The 22,801-nt window shown below is 36.6% G+C and overlaps 1 protein-coding gene and 1 pseudogene across 20 annotated transcripts in view; one reads left to right on the top strand and one right to left on the bottom strand.

Annotated features, from left to right (window-relative positions):
• Positions 1 to 22,801, top strand: part of Sipa1l1 (signal induced proliferation associated 1 like 1) — a 316,961-nt gene that overhangs the window by 60,780 nt on the left and 233,380 nt on the right. For 11 of the 20 annotated variants that reach the window (XM_074067659.1, XM_074067658.1, XM_074067657.1 and 8 more), the window contains one exon: positions 8,042 to 8,106. The exons of 5 other annotated variants lie outside the window; for them this stretch is intronic. The gene's annotated coding sequence lies outside the window, so the exon portion shown is untranslated. Of the gene's footprint in view, positions 1 to 558; positions 7,823 to 8,041; positions 8,107 to 22,801 lie in introns of those variants that run through there. 4 more of the 20 variants (XM_074067639.1, XM_074067644.1, XM_074067641.1 and 1 more) reach the window with 3 other exon arrangements.
• LOC109687180 (10 kDa heat shock protein, mitochondrial pseudogene) lies at positions 19,171 to 21,726 on the bottom strand (annotated as a pseudogene).

The raw sequence follows: 22,801 nt of genomic DNA, 5'->3' as shown, positions 1-22,801 counted from the left end.
AGAGCAGGGACTTCTTGCTGGTCAATAGTTACCTTATGGCAATTAACTGTTCGCTTGTTGTAGATTTTAAGTTATATTCATTGTAAGGGCTGCTATTTAAATTCTGTCATTCAGGAAAGAGAGATTTCTTCACTTTACAGAGGACTTGGGTACCAATAAATGATGACCCTGGAGATTGTATTTGGAATTTCTAGTTCCTTATTACTTGCTTTTTGTGCAGGGCCATACATTCTTCTTTCCTGTACTGACTTGTAAATATTTTTATTCTTGGTATTGTAACAGTTGTTCATTTATTGAACAGAGTTTTATTGAAGATGCACTTTTAAGCTCCAGGAATTTAGGAATGAATAAAAAGACAAGTTTCTACTGTTCAGGAGAAAGTCACTGTGATGGTTCATCTTGATTGTCAACTTGGTTGGATGGAGAGACGAGTAGGAGATTAGTAAAGCACAGTTCAGGGTGCGTCTGTGAGGGTTTTTCCAGACAGTTGGTGTGTAGGACAGCAACTGGGGTGGGGTGGGGTGGGGGACTTGCTTTGAATGAGGGTGGCACCATCTAGTCAGCTGAGGGCGTGGATGCAACAAAAGTGGAAGGAGGAGGAAGCCCACTAGTGCATGTTTGCTTCTAGCTGTCATGAAGCTAGCAGCTTCCTCCTTCATAGGCCCTTGCCTCCCTGATATTCTACCTCACCTCAGGCTCAGAAGCAACGGACCCAACCAACCTTGGAATGAAACCTCTGAAATCATGAGCCAAAATAAGTCTTCCTTTTAAGTTGATTTTTTTCCCCTTAGGAATTTTGTCATAGTGACAAATAAGTGACTAACACAGACACTAAACAGCAAAACAACTAGGTAAGCGACTATTGTGCCTATAATAATAATGATTATTCATAGTGGCTTCTCACTAAACATTTATACATTTATTGCATAAATGGTAAACAGGAAATGAACAAGTGAGGGAAGGATCCTCTATAGATAGACTAGGGAAAGTCTTTCTGAGGAAGTGACCTCTAAGCTAGGCAAAGAGTATTTCAGACAAAAGGAATGGCACAACCAAAGGCCCTGCAGCAAGGAAGAACTTGGCTTATTGAAGATCTGAATGATGGCCAGTGGAGCTAGAGCACAGTAAGCTTAGGGGACAAGTTCCAGATGTAATTGAAGAGAAAGAGCCAATCGTGTAGGGCCTTAGAACAGAAGAAATTTTTTCTCCATTCAAAATTAGCATACATTAATAGTACAAGGGGGTTTCATCGTGATAGTTCCCTTGACGTGTGTACATATACTTTGAACAAATTTACCTCTCTATTATTACATACCAAGGTGCATAATGGCTATGAACTGGACTTCCCTTGTCACTACTTCAGTTTTTCAGTGATTTCATTTGCTTGACTATCTTTGTCTATGTAGAAATAATATGCTTAGGATTTGCAGTGAAAGAAAGAATTTTTTTTTTAACAACTTGGGATCAAAGAATCATCGGTATATTTTTTTCTAGGAAGAATATTTTCCTCACCTTCCCTCCCCTCCCTTCCTCTCCTGGTTCTCACACATACTATGTTCTACCACTGAACTGTACTCCCAGCCTGAGCAGAATGGTTTTTTTGAGTTTCTGTAAGTTGTGAAATCTATTAAAGTTAAGAAATAAAATCTTGCAGTTCTTTGATAAATAGGTTGTCTCAATAACAGTAAATTAGAGTCACTTGGGTGAATTTATTTTTCAGAGCCATATTGATTTTTATGCAATATTCATTATCTAGGTGTTTATAAAGAAACTTAATATGTTTCAGGGTTTCTCTTTTTTGAAGTTAAAGTAATAAATTTTCCTTTTTTTTCCTCTAGATTTTAAATTTGTTTTTAAGAAGGGCTAGTCTCTCTTAATTTTCAAGGATAATTACTGGTAGTATTGTGAGTACTTAAGCTTAATGCTGTAGGATGAAAGAAACAAGTGTGGTTTAATTTATTCAGTTTGTCATCTTTATATAAACATTCCTTAGGATAGTTCCCTGTCTAATCCCAGATGCTGATTTATTTCATTAATACCTGACCAGTTTTTATCTAAGAAAACTAAAGAATTTAGGAAAAAATTAAAAAATCCTGTCTTGTATGGTTGTCGTTAAATACTTTTTTTTAAATTTAGTGATGTTTATTTTTCTTTGTAGTGAGTTTCCCATATGTTTATAATTAGAGAATGATTTTATGTTTCTTAGCTTGATATATTCTAGATAAGTTTAGGATGCAACATGAGATTTGTATGAATTTTGACTTATTTTTGCACTATCTTCCACACATGTTCTTTTATTTCTTTTGTTCTGTAGTATTTCCATTGTTGTGTGTCCACATCCAGATGTTTCTGTTTTGGATGAGAAAAGTTGATAGGAGAAGGAAGATGGAGTTTAACAGATTTTTTTTTTCCCTTCTGGGTAGGAGGATGTGAGGCTTCCAATTATTTCTTACTGAATTTATGCTCCACAAACAATGGAAAAATCAACAATGGACAAACTTAATTCTGTCTTAAGACAATCTTAGAAAGGATTAACTAAGGTCACAAAATCGTTGGTGTTCGTGATGAGATTTTTCCAGGTGATTTGAGTTAGTATGAATGACTAGTAAGGACTCTGAAGATAATTTTTAGAAAAAAGTTTTAAAACACCCCTAAGTAGCAGAATGATACTTAAGCTTCCTAAGATGCCTAGTCTTTGCTTTAGAGAAGTATTGTTCTACCTTAATACTCCATTGTGTGAATTCTTTAAAAGGGCTCAAAATTTTGTCACCAGTTTCATGTTTCATGCTGTGGACTAAATGATTTGTAGTCTTAAAATACTTAGGCTATGTTTGCAATTTCATGAATTGGTTGCTGGTCTTCTCTCCCTTGTCTTTAATGTTAAAACAAACAAAGACAGCTAGTAATAAGATTTTACCAGGGCCCTCTGAGAGGAAATTTTTTTGGTGATTGGCTTAGAATGTGATAGAAACTTTGCATAAAGGATGGTGCACATCATTGCTTTTGCAGGTGAAATGACAAACGTGGCCCACATTTTTGTGCCTTTGCCCCCTTTGCCTACTTTCAAGGAAGTTTTTTTTTTTTCTCTTCTTTTCTTCTAGTTGTAGACAGACTTATCCATACCCTAAAAACTCTTCTGACATGTCTCAGAAGCTCAGAAGGGATCTCACCTCAAAAGCTACTAGATGGTTCATAATCATGGCCACATTTCTCCTGCCTATCTTCTTTCTTCTCTGTGTTGAGGATAGTAGAGGGCACACCAGAAAGATGGCTGGAGTTAGACAGATATGGGTTTGCATCTGAACTGTTACTTATTAATTGTGTCATCTTGGGTAACATGCTTAAATTTTTCAGGCCTTAGATCTTAGATGTAAAACTGAGATTCTGCTAATTTTTCCTTATGATTTGGAAAGGCTCAAATCTTTCATGTTTTGGAAATTGTGCTTAGCATTTGTAAGTTTTTTTTTTTTTTTTTTTTCCCCCTGAAGAACTAGAATGAGACTAGTGCTTTAAAGCTACTGTATGTTCCTGTATGATGCCATGCACCTGTTTCCTTCTGGAGATGACCTCTGTTCTGAAAAAAAAAATCCTTTGGGTTTTTTTTTTTGTTGTCTTTAAATGAGCATATCTGTATTGAATGTGTTTTTAGCTTTGCTTATTTAGGATCTGTAAAATGCTATTATATTATATACAGTCTATAAATAAGAGAGCCTCATCACAGTTAGGTGGGTGTAGATCCTGGCTGTCGACTTGCTCTTTGATGGGAGGTAGGTGTGAGTGTGGGCTTCTGGTTTTTTTCCGTAGTGTGTTCTGTGATATGCCAGGAGTGCTGTGGTTTTTGTCTAAAATTTTTTTGTTTTGCTAGGCTGTCCCTTTTACTGGTCCTTTAGCTAGGGAAAATAGGGTTTTTTATTTACTGGCTTTCAGGTAAGGATGACACTAGGTGACAAATGATGGAGGAGATGAATCCTATAAATATATCAAGGTTAATGGGAGTCAGAGTTACTTTTCTTATAGGGAAAAGGAAGGTGAAAACTAGGTGCAAACCCTGTGATGTAGGATTAGAATTCATGCTGTCTATATTCTCTAATACATACACAGAAGAAAGCAAAATATTTGGAAATAAATGTGTGCACATACATGTATTTAATTCTCTTTGCTTTGAAGGTATGGAGAAATAAACCAGTTGTGATAAACACGGTTAACATACAGATCTTGGTTTCTAAATACCAAACTATCAATCGATACTCAGTACTGAATGAAAGATTTTTGAGAAATAACATTTGCATAGTCCTAAAGTATCACTCCACAAAAATACTAATTACAAAAGGGGCAATAGTAACTTAACAGTGGATATTCTGGTGATACTGCCTAATTGAATAGTATAAATTAACATGACTAGACCATGGGAAAAATGAAAAACAGCATACCAACTGCTAATATAGTGAGGGGAATTCTTCTGGGATATTCCTGCCGAAAATTCACATCTTGAATCCAATCATAAGGAAGTACCAAAGAGCACAAATTATGGAAACATCACATAAAACTGGCTTGAAATTTTCAAAATTCTTGAGATGAGGAGAGTCAAGGAGAGTGTTAGAATTTCGTCCAGGGTGAAGTAGGATTAATGAGGCATAAAAACTTACTACAGCATGAGATCTTAGTTTAGATTTTTTTTTATCAAACTGGACATTATTGAGGTAATTGAAGAAAGACAAAATGGTCTATGAAGTAGATGATGTATCTGTCAGTGTTAATTTCTGACTTTTGATGTCATAATTATTGTAATTTTGTAGGAGTATGTCCTTATTTAAGGGAAATTACTCGGAAGCAGATAGCCTCATGTTGGCTTCTTACAGTCAAGTGGTTAAAGGAAAAAATTATTTCCATGGTTCTTGCATCTTTCTTGTTTTGGTCTGAGGTTAGTGAGTAAAACAAAAAAGTAGAAAAACCCTCCTGTTAGTTGAGCAGCTCAGAGTTGTTAGTTTATCAAACACATCACCCTTCTGTGTAGCTTCCTGTCACCTCTTGGTTTGTCTTTTGGTATGCTGGTTTATTAATTCACTGACATCTCATTAATATTCTCTCCGTGCCCATTATTTCCTTCACCTTTGTTAAAATTGCTTCTTTGAATAACTGTGGTTTATCAAAATCCAATACTTCATGTGTCCCAATGCATGCAATGACCATACTATGTTTAATTTTATGTCATGCATGCTGTTTCTGTGGTACTGGAGATTCAACTCAGGGCCTTGCACTTGCTGAGCAAACACTCTGCCACTTGAGCCATGTCCCCAGTCCTGTGCTATTCTTTTCTCCTCAGCTTGCAAGTGAGATGTTCAAATGGCTTTTTTTTTTTTTCCACCACACTGCATCTACCTCAATATGGAGCATGTGTCAGTAGGATTTGAGTTTACTATTTTAAAGTGTTAGGTTGGCTGGTTGCCTATCTGAATTTAGAGTTTCTAGAAAGTACCAGCAAAAAGGAGTGGTGGATGTGATGATACACCTGATGCATAATGTAGCAGCTCATGTGTTGAATGGGTAGTCCCCAGAAGTTTAGTAGTGAACATATTAGGAAGGACCATACTGGCCCTAGTCCAGACATGTGTGGAAATTAGGTGGAATAGGTAGTGATGGGGAGAAGGTTCATGGTCAGAACAGGCTTCATTCTGTGAGAACTTTACATTCAGTTGCCCAGTAGAATCTGCCCTTTCTCCAGGGTGCAGAAAATTGGGGGTTAAAGACATTAAATTGTCCCTCATACCTTTCTCTGGCAGGACTAAAATCTACCATAGGTCTTGTTTTCCTTAGGTTGGAGGACAGATTTCTCTTTAGCAGTTATATTAATTTTCATATTTCTCAGAATGATCAAGGAAAAGAGCTTTAAAAAAATCTCAGAGTGGTAGTTACATTGCACTTATTATACACCCACATGCACAGGCTTTTCTTTAGCATTTTTTTTTTCTTTCTACTTTTATAGTGTAGGTGGCTTTCTCCCGATTGCTTTTGACAGGAAATTGAACAACTTTTCTTTTTTTGAACAGAATATATTTTAGTGCTGAGAGAAGGGAAAAAAATGAAGTGTTTATGTTTTGAAATTTTATTATGAGTTTTGTTTTAGAGACCAATTTAAATTTAGGTAAACGGGTTAAATTTTTTTAAATTGCTCTTCTGGACCTTTGTAGTAATTTTTGGGCCTTCTTTTCTTTGTAGCATTGCTTTCTTTTCTCATCCATTAATGGATATGAGGAATTGAACCAGTCATCATTTTTCTTGGTTTTGACTGAGGCCACCAATCTCACTTGTCTACATTTAGTGGAGAAGGTATGGTGGGCTCTACACTGATATTACAGGCACCTTATGTCTAGGATGTATATTACCCTTATCCACCTCATCCCTTAGGATATGTACAGCATCCAGTAACCCTTCCCACATAGTTGGCTGGCCCAGATGTTCAAAGACCTGGGTGGGAGCTCCTGCCGCAGGTTCTATCTGGATGGCCAAACTTTCTGGTGTTGTAAGATGCAAGCACCAGTATCTGACCCTCTGTCTACTGTGGCTCACTACTTAGTGGGTTTATGGTGGTTGAGTCTGATTTGGAAAGTTCCTGTAGAACACTAAAGATTCAGGAGAAGAAATCAGTTTTTAATCAGAGTAAGTCCAGTTGCTATGTTTAGAAATCTTGTTCAGTTGAAATGGAGTAATTCTGATGAGATCTAAGTACATTCATAAATCATATCCTTTTGCTTGAGTTTAAAAAATCATGCAAGTTTTATTATCTGGGATATATGACTCAGAATGTCCTCTATAGGTTCTTTGTGTCACAGTTTGCTTCTAATGTTTGTACCTTTTGGCAAAAGACATGTAGGAAAGACCTGTTACATGGTCTTTCCCAGCTCTGTTCTGCTGTATTATATAATATCATAGTGCAAAGACTAATAAGCCCTGGGTAAAGAGCTGTTTTGAATGTAAAATCGAATTAAGTTTTGAAGTGCTTTTCCATTTGGCTGAATAAAACATGGGAGTCTTGCTATCCAGGTGTAAGAGTCAGGAAAGAGGAGTTTCCTGTCTTGTCTCATCAGGAATTGGGAATATCTGTGGTGGAAATTGAGTTTTAGTCATTCCTACTCTTCTTAGCTTCCATTTTATGTGATTGGGAACTGGGTTTGACAATTAATACAGTTTAAATTGTTGTTTAACCTTAAGAAAACTTCTAAAAATTCATTTCTTGGGAAGCTCTTATGGGCATACATAGCCTAATTTATTTTAATATTTTTGGAAGTGGATAATTTACTACAAATTACTTTTATCAAGCATGCATGTATACTCTTTTAATAAGAGTATTCACAGAAAATATTTTATGACTGTGGTGGGAGCTTATTGTCTATCTGGAATGAGCAGTGAGGAAATTAGAGAATTTCTAAATAACCAGACTGGTTGTTTTGGAACAGGGTTTCTCAGTCTCACCATTAGGGCTGGATAATGCTGTGTGTGTGGGGGGGGCTGTCCTCTGCATTGCATATGCTTAGCACCATCCATGCCTTCTACCCATTAGATGACAGCAGAACATCTACTTCCCCAGTTGTGACAACCAGAAATGCCTTCAGATGTTCTAAGATGTTCCCTGGGATATAGAATTGCCCCTGCTGAGAACCTCTGCCTTAGAAGATGGTTCCTGTGGGCAGGGGCATGGATTGACACCTTCAGCATCACCTGTACAGGTGACTCTTACAGGTTCAGGTTCCTGGGTTTTTCCCCAGACTTCTGGAACAGATTGTCTGGGGAGGCCCTGAAACAGCAGTCTCCCTAGATAATGAAGGTCAGTTTTAAGAACTTGTTGTGTGAGAGTGGCTGTTTAGCTTAAGTGTAAGTGTGTTGAACTTGTATATGAAGAGATTACAAATTAAAGAGGGTTTTTGATTAGGATTTGATTTGTAGTGGTGTTTTTTCCTCTTTTACTTACTGTGGGGTCAGTTGCATGTTTTTTCAGATTTTGAAAATAACCATTATACTAAAGTTCACAATTATTTTAATTTAGGTTTTGAAAGATTACTTCAAGTTGGACTCAAAAGCAAGATTTACTTCACATTTTAAGACAACAAGGTGAGTTGGTGGATTCGTCATCAAATCATGTTGGGAGAAGGGAATGTCATTCTAACTCTTGTTCTTAGTACTTAGAGCAGAATTTTGACTTTTCAAAAGTGAATGCTATTCCCCCCCCAACCCCCTGCTAGCTATTTTCTTGCTGACAGGAGGAAATGGAAAAGAAGATATGAAGTGCTTATGTAGTTTTAGTCATTGATTTCTGAATTCAACGTTGTCATGTTTACAGATAAATTATTCAGATATTTTTCTGGCTACTCGATGAAGTTTTCTGTTATATAGTTATTTTTGTACTCCTTTGTAAATGCATTAAAAATCTCTATGTCTTTAAAAATTTGTGAGTTTAAACTTCTGCCCATGTTCTAAATAAGAATCTTGCTAAACTTGATGCTGTGTTTTATCATTTGGAATGCTGAGCTTTTCCTGAGCGATTGTTTGGATGCCCTCTCCCCTTTGACACTTACTAATATCTGTACTGACTTTGTCTTTTGGAGAAGTTGCAGTTGGTTACTCCTATGTTGAAACCCATTTCTAGACAAGGCTTATTCTAGTATTTTAGTGGACATTTCTCAAACATTTTAATCAATTGTGAAGGATGATCTTTCATTGAGAAAAATAACAGCTTTATTCAGATAAAAATAGACATTTTTCTACAGGTCAAAATATGCTATAATATGTTAAGTTCTTAAATTCAGATAAAACAAGTGACTTGGGGTTGTGCAGGTTTCTTTGGTTTTGTTACTTTATACTTAACCTTGATCTCAGCCAGGTGCTGAAACACAGACCTTGGGATTTTTCTTATCTGCTGCTTTGTCATAAGAAAAGTGCCTAAGCAGTCAGCTCTTCTGCAGTAACTGCATCCTATAAAAGGATGGTCAGTCACCTCCACAAACCTTTGTATGGAGCTTATGCTGACTTTTGAAGCCTGCTGGGTAATTGGAGCACTGCTTTCAAAGTAGCTTTCTATTTCTGACCTCCTTGAATTTCAGTAAGAGAAATCAGGGAATGATTATCTCTGAAAATGTTTTAAAAGTACATTAGGACACTTTCTGGGATGCAGTTATTTGACCATTCGTAACATCATTCTTCTTTAAGAGGTGGATTTTGAGATTGCTGCAGTGCTTAGCTGTTTGAAAAACTAAGTTTTAAAATTGTTATTATTAGCAACACAACTAGAAAACTATGTGAAAATGCACCATCTTTGGAACATCATAAATTGCTTAGTGGCGAAGCAAGCAGCCTGCAGGAATGCTCCAGAAAGATAGCTGTTGCTTTGGTACTGAGAGAAGAAAGAAAAATGAGTACAGTCCGCTCCGCACGTCTGTGGGCTCTGCATCCACCCCATGGTTTATGAAAACATTTGTAAAATAATTGCAACTTTAGAACATGTACAGACTTTTCTTGTATTCTCTAATATTTGTGTAACCACTGTTTACATAGCATTTACATTGTATTAGGTATTGTGAGGACACTAGAGATGATTTCAAGTATATGGGAGGGTATGTGTAGTTACATGCAAATGGTACGCCATGTTATATAAGGGACTTGAGCATCTGTGGATTGTGTTATCTGTCAGGATTCTGGCACCAACACTTCCACAGATACAAGGGACAGTTGCATGTATTATTGAGCATCCTTTGTTCCTCACTTCTATCCTGGAAGCTGTTTTTTAAAATTTACTTTTTTTCTCCTAAGTAACCATATGCCATAGAAGTGTGCCTCTTCAGTGCAGTTCCTCATGTCTTCTAAACATTCTTAAATAAGGACAGCTCCTGGCTAGTAAACGTAAATATGACAGTTTTAACAGGAGTCTTGGTTCTTGGTAACACTGGAGGCCAAGGCCTTGTCGAGCTTTTGCACCGTAGCAGCTACGCCTTGTCAACTGAACTGAGTTGCTTGGTTTCATAATGGGAACTCCTGGGCAGATAAACCACTTGTTTTAATAACAGTGATAACTGATGATGTTGGTATAGAGGAGAGTCCTGTGCATCCATCCTCGCTCAGGTCTCCTCAGACAGCAGAGGAGGAAGTCCATCATTGAAGAGTGTTCAGTCCTGCTAATGGCCTGACTCTTTCTGTCCTCCCACATGTATTCTTCATTACTGAGTGTGCTGTATCTCCTTAAGTGATATCTAAAATGGTGCCCTTCTTTCAAAAGAAGGCAAAAATCCAAGTAGACCAAACAAAATTTACAAAACTATGTCTTTTATATAGTTTTAGGTAAGTCATTTGCTTATTTTTGAGTATTTTTTGAGTAGCATTGTTCTAGAATATAAACATTGAATTGAGAAGCACAGTTTATTTCTTTTCCTTTAGAAATGTCTTTAATTGTGGCTGGGGGTGTGGCTCAAGTGGTACAGTGCCTTGCCTGTCAAGTGCAAAATCCTGAGTTCAAACTTCAGTACTATCAAAAGGAAAAAAAAAAACACAACAAAAAAGAAAAGCCTTTAATTGATGTATTCTGAGTAGTCAGATGTTACTGATAATGACTGAACTAAATTATGTGCTTTACACATTAAAACATTCCATATTTCTCCTAAGTATTATATCCTTGCTTTGGATTTTCTCCTCTTTCTTTCTCTCCCTCCTTTACTTCTTTCCTTCCTTCTACTATAAGTTGAATGCAGGGCCTCTCACTTGCTAGGCAAAGCACTTTACCATATGAGCCACATCCCCAGCCCTTTTTGTGTTGGTTATTTTTGGGATAGGGTCTTGCTTTATGTCTAGTCTGGCCTGTTTGTGCTTCCCCATGTAGCTAGGATGTTAGATGCAGGTCATCACACCTAGCTTTTACTAGGTGAGATGGGGATCTTGTAAACTTTTTACCTGGGCTGTCCTGGGACTATGATCTTCCCAGTCTCCACAGTCTTGAGTAACTGGTATTACAATGGCCTGCATTTTCTTTTTCTTACATAGATAATATTCACTTGTAGGTAAGTGAGGTATTCTTTAAGTGTTCCTGTTTAGTCATTTGTTTCCCAGACTTCTGCTTTTAAATGGAAGAGCAATTTGGTAAATTAAAAGAGCTTTCCACTTATATTTGCATTAGAGTAATAGTTTGCTGGTAATGACACATGAAAGTAAAGACAAACTTTTTTTTTTTTTTCTGTTTTATGGGAAATCTCAACCCCTTAACAGTTGTAAGAATAGGGGGGAAAAATGCAAGATGGCACTTTCTCCTAGCCATTTATTGGTGTTAGGTGTGGTGGTACCAGAAAACCAAACATGTAATGACAATGCTTTGCACTGACCAGTGTCTGGGATAGCAGAGCGACTGTAGCAACTCAGAGGTCAGTTAAAAAGTGGAAGACTGGCAAACATTTCCTCCTGGCTGTCCAGCCTATGGACTTGTGATCTGACCCCTCCTGTCCTCTGATGCATCCTGCTTCTTTTCTCCTCACTGTTTTAATAACATGTGTGTTTCTTAGTGCATAAAATGCAGCTATTTGCATCTAATAGACATTTCTCTTAAGTGTCCAGTGACAAAGACAATGGGGTTAGTAAGAATAAGGCTTTAAATATTTTAATCCCCAAAGGAAAATAACTCACACATGTACCCTGAGAAGATATGTTGGAATTCTTTTAGTAAGACTAAATTGAAGTTTCACAGTATACTGAGGGTACAAAATGGAGCAGCTTAAAGATAAATACAGGTGTATAATGTACAAATATTCAGCAGGGATAGTAGCAAAGCAATGGCTATAGTGGCTTTCTTTTTATCTTTGGCTGTGACTTATTTGAGTTGAGTTTGGCATACTCTGAGGTCACTCCAGGATTACTTCATTTTGCTTATTTTTAATTTAAAGGCCTCTCCTTTATTCTTACAAAATAAAATGATAAGAAATCATTTGGCTTAGTGAACATTCTTACCAGTGGGTAGAACTGTGATATGACCCCTTCACATTCACTAATGCTATTGTTGGAATTAATAACCTCCAGTGGTGAAAACAGACACAGAAGAGACAGAAAATCTTGACCAGGAAATTTTCTCTTGATCAAGAGGGTAGAAGCATGTGCTCACTTCCATTAAGCAAACACGCAAGCACAAGATGGCTGACAGTGGCTCCTCCTTATATCCCTGACACAGTCGTACTTGCCCCTCACCTGGGATTTGTCCAGGTCAAAGGTTTACAGTCTCCCTCAATTGGCTAAAAGGCTTGGGGGATGGGTTAGGGCATACAGTTGGCAAGCAATGGAGTTGTACAGGAATCCGGAAGAAGAAGCAAGGATCCTTTAAACATGCAAGTCACCTAAGATGGCGACCCGAGGAATTTTTAAGTAATCTAAGACATTAACAAATACTTTGATAGAAAAGATCATTTTTCTTACACTGTTACACTCTTTTTCTCTTCATTAGGAACAACTTATTCTCAATAAATTCTTAGCTTTATGTTCTGTAGAACATAAGAAAAGAGAACCACTTTCCAGTCAAGTAGAGCGTTGCCTCTTTTAAACTTACTCTACTAACAAAGGGTGCACATGGTAATGGAAATTTGAAGTAAGTTGTTTTATTTCTTAATACCTGGTAGTTTTTGGGAGGGCCTGGATTTGTATGAATATGACCCTCTATAATAGTATTATTTATAGTTTCAAAATGTTAGTCATGTTACCTACTTTCTTGATTATCTACTGAATGTAAAATTTACCAATAGGAATAGATTGGAACAAGTTTAAAGTTAAAGGAATCAGGAAACAGAAGAAAGCATGAATTGTGTGGATAAGTACACTAGATCAGGGTGGGAATTGTGCATAACTCAGCCCCATCCCCTCTTCTACCTTCCTTAAAAAGATGGGTGGGCAAAAGTGTTTATAAAGACCTGGCTTCTGGGAAGAACAGGTTAAGGGTGTGACCAGAGATGAAGCTTGGGGAAGCTTGATTTTGTTAGTTCTTCACAACATACCAGTATTTCTTAAAGGGCTTGAAAAACTCTTATAGTGATAGTGGTTGTATTAAAAATCTGGGCTTTATTTTAATGTTTGTCAATGCTTTAATATATTTCTAAAGATCGTTGCTCATATTTAAGTGCCTTTCATCTTAACCATGTATGCAAAATTAAAGTCATATGATGGGTTGAAGTCTTACATGTGGGAAAATCCAGGATGCCACATTACAGAAGTTTTGGTGCTCCTGTGAGGAGAGTTTTATTGTGTCTTTTTGGAGGAGATTTTTTTAAAGCAAGAGATACGGAGATGAAAAAATATTCTGCTCACATCTGCCCCAAATGTGTTAAGGACTCTTAAGTGAGTAGGTGTAAAGAACACAGGAGTAATATGGGTGAGCAGCCCTTCCACATGTCAGCCTCTTAGCCCCTGATGGACTCTGTGCTCTGCCCATAGTAACTTTCTTAGTAACAGTGGGCCGATTGGTACACTAGATGAATCACTGGTATGCTAGATAATGAATGGTTGCTGAAGAATTAATGGTCTTACGATTTTTTTCAGGAGTCATTTTTTTTTAAAGTTGATAACTTAATTCAGCAATTGACTGTTTACTGTTACTGATTTTTTTTCCCAGTCAGCTGGAAAATAAATGGTTTGAGAAATTAACTAGATAACATTTAATGGGTTTCTAAAATTTACAGAGGGTTTGTGGATAGGTTGAAAGTGAAGTCATCAGCTTCAAGACGTTTCTTTGTCAGGAGAATTTTGAGTACTGATCCAACTTCCTTGCTACTTATTGATCTATATAGAGTTTCTTTTTCATCATGATTTAATCTTAGTAAATGTCTGTGTTCGTAGGAATTTGTCCATTTTACCTAGGTAATCCTATTTGTTGGAATACAATCCTTTTTATTTTTGTAGAATTGGTCGTTACATCCCTATTACTCTCATTTCAGATTTTAGTAATTTGAGTCTTCCCTCTTATTTTCATTGTATATCTAGCTAAACATTTGTCACTTTTGTTGATCTTTCTGAAGAAAGAACTTTTGAATTGATTTTTCTCTACCATTTTATTTTGTTTATCTCTGCATTAGTCTTTGTAATTTCCTTCCTTCTGCTACTTACAGGTTTTAGTTCTTCTTTTTCTGTTTCTATAAGTTATCATTTGTAATTTTTGAAATCTTGTTTTGTAATGTAAGCAGTTATTGCTATAAATTTCCCTGTTAGCACCATCTCTGCAGCATCCCACATGTTGTATTTTCATTTTCATTTCTCTCTTAATCTAATTTCCTCTGTGATTTCTTGTTTGTTCCACTGGTTATATAAGAATATGTTGTTCCATTTCCACAATTTTGGGAATTTTTCAGTTTTACTTTGTTATTGATTTCTAATAGCATCCTATTGTAGTCAGCAAAGATATTTTGCATGATATCTATATTTTAAAATTAATGAGACTTAGTTCATGGTCTAATTATGGTTTATTCTGGAAAATACGTATACTTGAGAAGAATGTTCATGTCTTGTTGTTAGGTGTAGTGTTAGATCTAGTTAGTTTCTTGTGTCTACTTTCTTATTCAGTCCAGTTTTTCTATCCATTATTAAGAGAGGACTATTAAAAGTCTCTCATTTTTGTGAAACTATTTTTCTCCCTTGTTTTTTTTTTTTGTTTCATATATTTCAGTGGTCTGTCATTAGGTACATGAAATGTGCTATATGGAACCTCTTACTATTATGATGTCCTTTTTTGCCTCATGCAGACACTGACTGAAAGCCTGTTTTGACTAGTATTAGTATAATTACCTCTATTTTATTTTTCTATCATTTCACTTTCAATTTATTTGTATCTTTGGATGTAAAGTGAGTCTCTTATAGATAGCATATAGTTGGATCATGTTTTTTTATCCATTCTGCTATTCTTTGCCTGTGAACTGGAGAGTTTAATACATTTCCATTTAAAGAAATTACTGATGAGGGGAGACTTCTCTACACCTTGTAGCTTTTTTTGGCCCTTGAATTACTGCCTTTTTTTTGTGTCTAGTTGATTTTTTGGTAAATTCCTTTATCATTGATTTTTTGATAAATTCCTTTATCATTTCTTCTTGTATATGTTCCATAACTATTTTCTTTGTGGTTACCATGGAAATTGTATGTAACACCCTAAAGTTATAGCACTCTAATTTGAATTTATACCAGCCTAACTGCAGTAATGTAGAAAAATTCTCCTGAAGGTTCTGTTCCCACCTCTTTCAGTGTAGCTATCATATCATTACCTCTATATGCACTGTGCACACCAAAATAAAATTCACAATGAACTAACTAGAGACTCGTACTTTGGTCTCTTAAGTCATGTAGAAGACAAAATGTGGAGTTAAAAACATAATGTAGCTTTTACACTAATTTTTGAAAAATGTATTAATCTCTTAAATCATGTAAAAAGCAAAAAGTGCATTCATACACTGTTGTTACGATAATGCTAGCTCTTATGATTGCCATATATTTACCTTTATTATGATCTTTCTTTCTTCATGTAGCTTCAAATTACTGTCTTATGCAGAGCAGATATAATGGAAGCAGATTTCCTCTACTTCTGTTTATCTGGGAATGTCTTAATATCTCTCTTGATTTTGAAGGGCAGTTTTGTTGGATATAAGATTCTTAGTTGACAGGCATTTTTTTTTTCTCTTTTAGTCCTTTGGTTACATCTGCTGAATGAATAGCTTCCACATTTCCCATAAGTTTGCTGATAATCTTTCTGAAGTTCCCTTGTATGTGCTGAGTTTCTTCTCTCTTGTTGCTTTCAAGATTCTTTGTCTTCAGAAAGTGATTAGTAACACATTTCAGTGTGGCTTTCTTTGAGTTCATGTTACTTGGAATTTGAGTTTTGTGCATATTTGTATATATATCTTTCACTAAATTTGGGGAACTTTCAGATTTTATTTCTTCAAATATTCTCTGCTCTTGTCTTTTTCGTCTCCTTGTAAAACTCCCATGATGTGTATGTTGGTTCATTGGATAGTGTCCCATAGATTCCTGAGGCTCTGTTCACTTTTCTTTAGTCTTTTTTTTTTCTTTGTCTCTCAGACTTGATAATTTCCATTTTTCTTTCTTTGTTGAGTCCTTTGCCTCCTCAAAACTGTCTTTGAGAACACCTCTGGTGCCATTGCTATTATTTTCAGCACCAGAATTTCTTTATGGTATTTTTTTTAGGGTGTCTATCACTTTATTGATATTCCTATTTTGTTCATACATCTTTTCTTGACTTTCTCCATATCTTCTTTTACTAAAATGAGCATCTTTAAGATGACAGTTTTATAGTTTTTGTCTAGAAGATCCACCATCAAGTTTTCTTAAGGGAGAGTTTTTATTGTTTATTCTTTTTTTTTTTAAACTGTAGGCCATACTTTCTTGTTTCTTTGTATCTCATGATTGAATTTAATAACATGGTAACTCTCAAAATCAGACTTTCCTTCCTCCTTAGGATTTGCTGGTTTTTGTTGCTGGTTTTGTTTTTGATTGTTGTAAGCTGTCTCTATGCCAAGAATCAGCTGAGCTGTAAACTCAGATCTTTTGTGCCTTTCCCTAGGTATGTATTGTTACTTTCTAATTTTCCCTATATCTGTAGATGTTACTGTGTGTGTGTGTGTGTGTGTGTGTGTGTGTGTGTGTGTGTGTGTGTTGCTGGGATTGAATTTAAGAACTTTGTGAATGTTAGGCGAGACTTCTACCACTGAGCTGCCCTCTGATCCAAATCTCCTATTATTTATTGCCTGACTCTCAAAAGGGGAAAACAGAAAAATGAGAGGGGGTTGTGTGTTGGCTTTTAAAATTCTCTAAACTCACTATAGTTGAGGGAAGAAGGTCTTGCAGTATTGGAGATAGCTACAACAAAATGACCTGTGATTGCACCTGTTTTATCAGAAGTAGCAAGCAGGGATCCAAGTACAAATCACAACTCAGATCTTGGATATGTGGAGGATGGGTCCTTTCTACACATCTTGGTTCCTACAAGCTATGTGCACAGTTGCCTGCCACAGGGCTGAGTGTGGAGGATGGGAAGCTGCCACAGTGGCATGAGGTGATATTGACCAAAATTAGCCTCAGTTTACTGTCGAAGGTTTCCTTGGAAATTGAAAACTTTTGATAGATTCCAAAGCTCCAAAATAGTTGGACCAGGTAGATTTTGCCAGTGCAGTTGTTGTGTGCATGGGGAAGTTCTCCTGCTTTCTCTCCAGATGTAAATAGTTTGTTGATTTGGCATTTTTATTTTTCATTTATATTACAGAAGCATTTTATTTTTGTGTTTTAAAAAACCTAACATAATTAGGATTGTATTTAATATTCATATTTTTCTTTCACTAACCTTCTTTGGAGATCTAGGTTAATATAAACCTAGTTCATCTTTTAAACTGTTGGCTAGCATTATGTAGAGTGCCATAATTTTCCTACTGCTGAACTTCTAGGTCAAGTTTCCAATTTCCTTTTGCAAAGGCAGCAGACTACATATTTGCCATTGGCTGTGCTCATGTGCAGTTGTTAGGTCATGGCTATTGTAATAGATATTTTCTAATTGTTTTACCAGAGTTACTGCCACCAACAGAGGATGGGCTCTTTAATCCCAAATGTTTATGTAGAGGAATGGTCCATGGTCAGAACTAAATTTGAAGAAACGAGTGCTTGCTTACAAATAAGTAGATCTCATTAACTTACATTTGGCTTAGAATTTTTTAAAGACTAGTTTTATTGTACTGTACCTTGCTACTAGGTGTGAGTTGACTTAGTATAGAGAATTCTGCAAATAAATACTTATTAGTAAACTATAATAATGATCACTGAGCTTTTGATTTGTTGCCATTGTTATGGAAGTAGTACCTCCTTACAGAATCTGTAGTTTGGGTGTGAGGGTTCTTGGAAGTGCTTCTGAGGTTTGAGAGTTCTCTTCCACTAAAGGCTAATTTCCATTCTGATGGCTGAGGAATGTGCTGTGTGCCCAGCACAACACCTGCCTCATGGACTCCACAGGCAGAGGGAATGCATCATTAAGAGAGGCTCCTGCCACGGCTGGGAAAGCATAGCACCTCTTTCCATTTCCCTTGAAGGATTTTTGGTCTCAAAATAAAGAACTGTATTTCTTCTTTCTTTTCCCTTTTAAATGGTATGGTGGGAAATACATCTTGTTTCTTTTGACCTTTTAAGGTAATACGAAATGTAATACTCATTTTATTGATATGTTCCTTTCAGAAGCTCTGATTTTTGAAATCGTCAGTCTTTGCCACTTCTTTCTACATGCTAGATGTCTTGTTATTTTTTATTTCTAAAACCCTCTAATTGGAAACCTTAGGAGTTTTCTGAGTATCTCTCTATTCATCTGTCAAAACGGGCCAAGGAGCCAGAAGCCCTTGTAGGTGGTAGGAGCATTAGGTGCACAGTGGAGTGTCTCATAGGAAGCAAGCCGTCAGCCAAGCAGGACCAGAGGAACCATCTAGCACAACCTTCCCTGAAACAGTGGAGAGGACAGAGGCTTGGCGTGTGGCACAACCTATAGTCTTTTCCCTTCTGTTTGCCTGAGTGAGCAGTCTTCCTCACACATCAGAGGGCCCGAGACTGTGCTCCTTGGGCAACTGCAGTGCAGCTTCTGCCCAGGTCATTTCCTTGTCTGCATTCTCCCTCTCCTCCGCCACCTGTCAGTTCCCTTTCTGTTCTTTGAAACATGTTCAAGTTCATGTTCTGAAGAAGGCATTTTTGGGGTCTTCTTTACAGATGGATACCTTTAATTGTAGAAATTTGAACTAACTTGTGTGTTTCCTATAAAACTCTTCTTAATCCTCATATTATTTACAAAGGACCTGTGTCACAAAATACTGGATAGTTAGGGAAAAATACTTCAGAACAAAGCCTTATTTGTTCACAGCCCAATGTTATTTGTGTTTTGGAAGGGAAAGTTTGAATTGACAGAGATTAAATTCATAGTATGTTTTTAGCCTATTAACTTTTTTTTTTCATCTATACATTTTATTTGGAAAAGTTTATACAGGTAGAATGAAACTAAACTTTAGAGACAATGTATGTCATCATTTCAGGTATCATGAGTTTATTATAAAAAGGGTGACACATGGAAATTATTTACACGATGAAAGATTTCAGAACGTCAGCGGAATGGGCAGCTCATGTGAAGCATGACTTATTTCAGTCTCCGTACTTTCCAAGAACGTCACCATCTCTAAATAAGAAATAATCCTTGTCATCTAGAACTACTTTGGTGCTTCATTTTCTGGTAGAAGAACTCTATCTCCTACTTGTATGCTAACAACTCTCCAACCTTTGGAGCCTGATCCCGCAGCCACTATTGTTGCTTGTCACACTCTTCCTTTAGATTTTTCTGAAAACATAATGCCACCTTTGATTACCATTTTGGTTGCATTTCTTTTTACCAATACTCAGTCAAGCAGTAGAGGAAACTTTCTAAATGCTTTTCCTGCCGTGACTCATGCCGCTGCGGCTAGGACTCTGCTCTCGCACCACCCCCACAAGAGTGACCCCACCTATTAACTCTTATTCATAAATCTCTAGTCCACTTTTCAGGTAGTCACTTTGCAAGTGAGTATTCCAGAGCTAAGGGCTATGTTAAATAAGTTAGAAGAAACCTGTCCTCTGGTAACTCATTTGTCTTTGCATATGGATGAGTGTTCTTATCTTTCTTCCACTCTGTACAATGTGGGATACAGAAAAAAGACATCAAGTGGTAGTATATACTCAAAAAGGTAACTCACAGAAGACATGACATGTGACCTAGCCACTGTGTAAAAGATCACGTGGAAGCCAAGGTAGAAGCTTTCATCACCCTGAATGTATGAGTTTGTTGTCACTGAACAACATAAACATTTTATTTTAACGTCAATATGTTGTTGAACAAATCCCTTTTCCTCTCATTCAAGAACTGTTTGTATAATGCCATCAATAATCAAATATTATTTTTCTTTTTTGTATGTGGTCGCTGTGGAAATAGGAAATAAATGTGGCAGACAGCTCTTCCTCCAGCACCAACAATGTATGTGTTTCTATGAAAGAATTGTGTGGTCTCATTTTTGGGCTTGGGAGGAAAAGAGGTACTTTAGAATTTTAGACCTTGAAGAAACCATAGTTGTTACTTTGTGCATTTTACAAATGAAAAAAATGGATCCATAGAGAGCAAGTAGTTTGCTAAGTTCATCCTGTGTGGGAGCTGAGGCCCTGAGTTCTGAGTTCGTGGGGATGCAGAACTCTTGATGCTTTGGGGAGAAACTCAGTAGTATATCATTACCCAGGCATGGAACTTAAGAGTGTTTCTGAAATGTTCGTCCTCCTTTTGTATTTTAGATACTTAGAACATTAGGTTATTGATGGAATTTGAAGCTAGAATCTTTTATCTAGACATCTTAAAGCATGCCCATGAGTATTTTTCTGAGGTGACTTCATAAGAACACAGAACTTTGAAAGCTGGAATTTTATCCTGCTCTTCTCTTGCAGAATAAGTGCTTTTTATGAAAAGCGTTTTTTATAACCTCTATAGAAAACATTCTTGAAAATCTGTGGGTTCATAGTTTTCAACGGGTGAAACTCTTTCACTTTTCAAGTGAAGACTTTCAATTAATTTTGCCCAAACTCTGTGAGGAGTATATTTTACCTTTTTGTTATATTCCTTATAGCTTCTAGCATAGAGCAAAAGGTTAGCAAGTCAGGGTAGTCATCTAAAGTACCTGTTTCCTCGCGTACATCCTCAGGGAGAATTACTTCACTCTTCCTTCTCTGTCCTTTGCTGCTTTTCTCCTCCATGTTGTTGTGACTAAGGATCAAAGGGAACACCTACACAGGAATTTTTTGGCATTTTGAACACAAAATTTCTTATTCATCAAGAATCGAGTCCCTGGGCTAGAATGTATTAATTCTGTTTTTCATTTGTTGAACTCCTAAACGTGGCAGCTGTTCTCCAGAGTCTTTGGGTGCAGCAATAAGTTTGACACCATCCTTTCTTTTAAGGACCTGTAACCTAGTAGGTGAGGAAGACGCATATTTAGGTATAATGAGAAAAGAATTTTAAAAGTGATGAGGTACAACACAGACTCTTGATATTTCTCATTAGCCATGTGCAGAAGGATATGAGTACTGTGAATGAAGTCAATTTAATCACAAAGTAATTTAAAAAATATTTTTGTTTTAAGATAGTAACCCGTGTCCATAGAATAAAATTCCAAATATTATGCTGTGAAACTAAGCTATATAGATGTTTTTTAGGATTTTACCAGTTCTTCTAATATCCTCTTTAGGATTCATTCCCCAAATGCCACGTTTTGCTTTTACACAGATGGTAGCACCCTGTCCGGTCCCTTCTTTCTGTTCGATTCCAGTTTAAGGTTGGCGTTTGTTGTTCACAGATTCTCTTACAATGGGCTTTAAGTTTCTGGTCTTTTGATAACATAAGCAATGCTTCAGCACCTGCTCTGTTCGGATATGGAAGGTCAATGTGCTTGATCCCCAGTGTGGTGGTTCTGGATGAACATTTTAGAGGTGGGGCCTAGTGTAAGGCAGTTAGGTCATGGGACACTACCTCAGAAGTGACTGATGCTGGTCTTGTAGGGTGAGTGAGTTGTCATGAGAGTAAGCTGTTCCATGAACAAGACTGGGCCCTGAATCTTTTTCTTCTTGCCTCACCATGTGATCGTTCTTTCCTTGTTGAGTGTCTTCCCCATGTGATGCCTCTGCCATGTCACGATGTAGCCAAAAGGCCCTTACCAGAGGCTGAACTGTTGGACTGCCCAACCTTGGACTTTGAGCCTCCAAAACTTTCTTTTCTCTATGTAATTCTCAGTCTCAGGCATTTCGTTATAGCAATAGAAAATAGACTAAGATAGTCACTATCCTTGAACTTGCAAGTATGCAGTTTATATAGGGGAATTTCTAGTTTAAATATTGGTAGACTTTCAGGTGTTGACTTCTTTTTTGGTAAATTTTACAAGTTTATGCTCTCATCAGTAGTATATTCCTTTTTCTTCCTTCTTGCTAGTAGTGTGTGATTTAATGTTTGTTTTCTTTGAGTCAAAATACCTAGGCTGGCCTTGAACTCCTGGGCTCAAGTAATCCCACCTGCCTTAACTTCCTGAGTAGTTGGGACCACAGACGTATACCACATTGCTCAGTTTGACTTAACTTTTGATCTTTGCCAATTTTATTGGTGAAAAGCGGAATCTTGCTGTCATTTTCTTGTGCATTTGTCTTGCTATAGAGACTGAACATAATGGCATGTCCTTCAGACTACTGTCCCATTTTGTGAATTCATTCTTGTGGTTCTTTGCCCACTTACATAGTTACACATGCAGTTAAATTAAAAAGAAATTAGTACTTTGTGATTTCTACTGGGTTTGTAGTTTGTTGTTTAAACTAACTTTTGTTGTATATAATTTTTTTTTCAAATTTATTTATCTTTTATTTTAAGGTTTGTGGATTTTATGTCCTACTCAGAAATGTTGGGAGTTCTCCAAGACTATGCATAATATCTACTGCTCTTTTTTAATACTGTTTTGATTTCTGTTTTAAATATTACGATCAGTTGATTTTTGTTTTGCTGTGAGCTGGGATCCCATTCTGTTTTCCACTTGGCTACATGGTTGTGCCATCACCACTTGTTGAATAATTTATCTTTTCTACACTGATTTTAAATGTCATATTTTATCTTATATTGAATTCCTTGATGTATTTTAAACTATTTGGTATATCCATTGGTTTGATGGCCTATTCATGAACCAGTTTCACACCTTTTTAATTAATATAGATTTATAACGCT

This window comes from Castor canadensis, chromosome 3 (assembly GCF_047511655.1).
Source record: "Castor canadensis chromosome 3, mCasCan1.hap1v2, whole genome shotgun sequence".
Taxonomy (NCBI): Eukaryota; Metazoa; Chordata; class Mammalia; order Rodentia; family Castoridae; genus Castor; species Castor canadensis.
Note: the sequence above shows the minus strand (reverse complement) of the source record. Positions and strands in the feature narration are given on the sequence as shown.